The sequence below is a fragment of the Phoca vitulina genome, unplaced genomic scaffold (assembly GCF_004348235.1).
Source record: "Phoca vitulina isolate PV1807 unplaced genomic scaffold, GSC_HSeal_1.0 scaffold7, whole genome shotgun sequence".
NCBI lineage: Eukaryota > Metazoa > Chordata > Mammalia > Carnivora > Phocidae > Phoca > Phoca vitulina.
This window is the reverse complement of record NW_022589710.1, coordinates 17,447,409-17,450,032: the sequence shown is the minus strand read 5'-3', so window position 1 is coordinate 17,450,032 and position 2,624 is coordinate 17,447,409. Positions and strand designations below refer to the sequence as shown.

At 36.4% G+C, this 2,624-nt stretch overlaps 1 pseudogene; it reads right to left on the bottom strand.

Moving 5' to 3' along the window:
* Positions 1-2,078: 2,078 nt before the first annotated feature.
* On the bottom strand, positions 2,079-2,396 carry LOC116632641 (annotated as a pseudogene).
* Positions 2,397-2,624: the final 228 nt, after the last annotated feature.

Genomic DNA, 2,624 nt, shown 5'->3' with positions numbered 1-2,624 from the left:
TCTATTTTTGTGTGTGGTGTAAGGAAATGGTCCAGTTTCATTCTTCTGCATCTTGCTGTCCTATTTTCCCAACACCATTTGTTGAAGAGACTGTCTTTTTTCCATTTGACATTCTTTCCTGCTTTGTCAAAGATTAGTTGACAATAGAATTGAAGGTCCATTGCTGGGCTATTTTGTTCCATTGATCTATGTGTCTGTTTTTGTGCCAGTACCATACTGTCTTGATGATGACAGCTTTGTAATAGAGCTTGAAGTCAGGAATTGTGATGCTTTGCCACCAGCTTTGCTTTTCTTTTTCAACATTCCTCTGGCTATTCAGGGTCTTTTCTTGTTCCATACTAATTTTAGGATTATTTGCTCCATTTCTTTGAAAAAAGTTGATGGTATTTTGATAGGGATTGCATTAAATGTGTAGAATGCTCTAGGTAGCATAGACATTTTCAAAATATTTGTTCTTCCAATCCATGAGCATGGAATGTTTTTCCATTTCTTTTTGTCTTCCTCAATTCCTTTCATGAGTATTTTATAGTTTTCTGAGTATAGATCCTTTGCCTCTTTGGTTAGATTTATTCCTAGGTATCTTATGGTTTTGGGTGCAATTGTAAATGGGATCAACTCCTTAATTTCTCCTTCTTCTGTCCTGTTGGTGTATAGAAATGCAACTGATTTCTGTGCATTGATTTTTATATCCTGCCACTTTACTGAATTCATATGAGTTCTAACAGTTTTGGGGTGGAGTCTTTTGGGTTTTTCACATAAAGTATCATATCTGCAAAAAGTGAGAGTTTCACTTCTTTGCCAATGTGGATGCCTTTTATTTCTTTTTATTGTCTGATTGCTGAGGCTAGGACTTCTAGTACTATGTTGAATAGCAGTGGTGATAGTGGACATCCCTGCCATGTTCCTGAGCTTAGGGGAAAAGTTCTCAGTTTTTCCCCATTGAGTATGATATTTGCTGTGGGTTTTTCATAGACGGCTTTTATGATATTGAGGTATGTACTCTCCATCCCTACACTGTGAAGAGTTTTAATCAGGACAGGATGCTGTACTTTGTCAAATGCTTTTTTTCTGCATCTATTGAGAGGATCATATGGTTCTTGTTCTGTCTTTTATTAATGTATTGTACCACATTGATTTGCAGATGTTGAACCAACCTTGCAGCCCAGGGATAAATCCCACTTGGTCGTAGTGAATAATCCTTTTAATGTACTGTTGGATCCTATTGGCTAGTATTTTGGTGAGAATTTTGACATCCATGTTCATCAGGGATATTACTCTGTAGTTGTCCTTTTTGATGGGGTCTTTGTCTGGTTTTGGGATCAAGGTAATGCTGGCCTCATAAAATGAGTTTGGAAGTTTTCCTTCCTTTTCTATTCTTTGAAACAGCTTCAGAAGAATAGGTATTAATTCTTCTTTAAATGTTTGGTAGAATTCCCCTGCGAAGCCATCTCGTACCAGGCTCTTGTTTGTCAGGAGATTTTGATTACTGCTTCAATTCCCTTTATACTTCTCTAGGAATGCATCCATTTCTTCCAGATTATCTAATTTGCTGGCATATAGCTGCTCATAATATATTCTTATAATTGTATTTCTGTGGTGTTGGTTGTGATCTCTCCTCTTTCATTCATGATTTTATTTATTTGGGTCATTTCTCTTTTCTTTTTGATAATCTGGCCAGGGGTTTATCAATCTTGTTAATTCTTTCAAAGAACCAGCTCCTAGTTTTGTTGATCGGTTCTACTGTTCTTTTGGTTTCTATTTCATTGATTTCTGCTCTGATCTTTATTATTTCTCTTCTCCTGCTGGGTTTAGGCTTTATTTGCTGTTTTTTCTCTAGCTCCTTTAGGTGTAGGGTTAGGTTGTGTACTTGAGACCTTTCTTGTTTCTTGAGAAAGGCTTGTATTGCTATATACTTTCCTTTTAGGACCGCCTTTGCTGCATCCCAAAGATTTTGAACAGTTGTGTTTTCATTTTCATTTGTTTCCATGAATTTTTTTAATTCTTTAATTTCCTGGTTGACCCATTCATTTTTTTTTTGTATAAAACATTTAATTTATTGGTCTTTTTGGGGTATCTGCTGTATCTCCAGTGTATTACAACTGAGCCATTAATTTTGTCGCTTCATCAACATTAACTGGTTCGTTTTCATGACACTGCTGAGGAATCAGCTGTTTCTGCAAAGATTCAAGGGAAAGGCCTTTTGAGAAATGGGCAAGTTCCTTTTGTATATCCACAAAAGCTTTCTTCACTCTGTTAACTTTTTCATCATTCACAGTTTTATCTTCTTAAGATTAGTGGTAACTGGTTTTGCTTTGTTTTTAGACTTAAAGTTTTTTTTGGCTGGCTATATGAAATACATTCCTGGACTTCTGTCCTCTTAGTTTGTTCTTGGCCATTGTCTTCAATACCCTCATGCAGCAACTCACGCTCCAGCTGACACCATCTACACAGAGAAGATCTTTTTTTTTTAGTAGGATGCTCTTTAGCTTCCATATATTTGAGTTCTTTCCAAATTTCCTCTTGTGATTGAGTTATAGTTTCAAAGCATTGTGGTCCAAAAATATGCAGGGAATGATCCCAGTCTTTTGGTACCGGTTGAGACCTGATTTGTGACCCAGGATGTG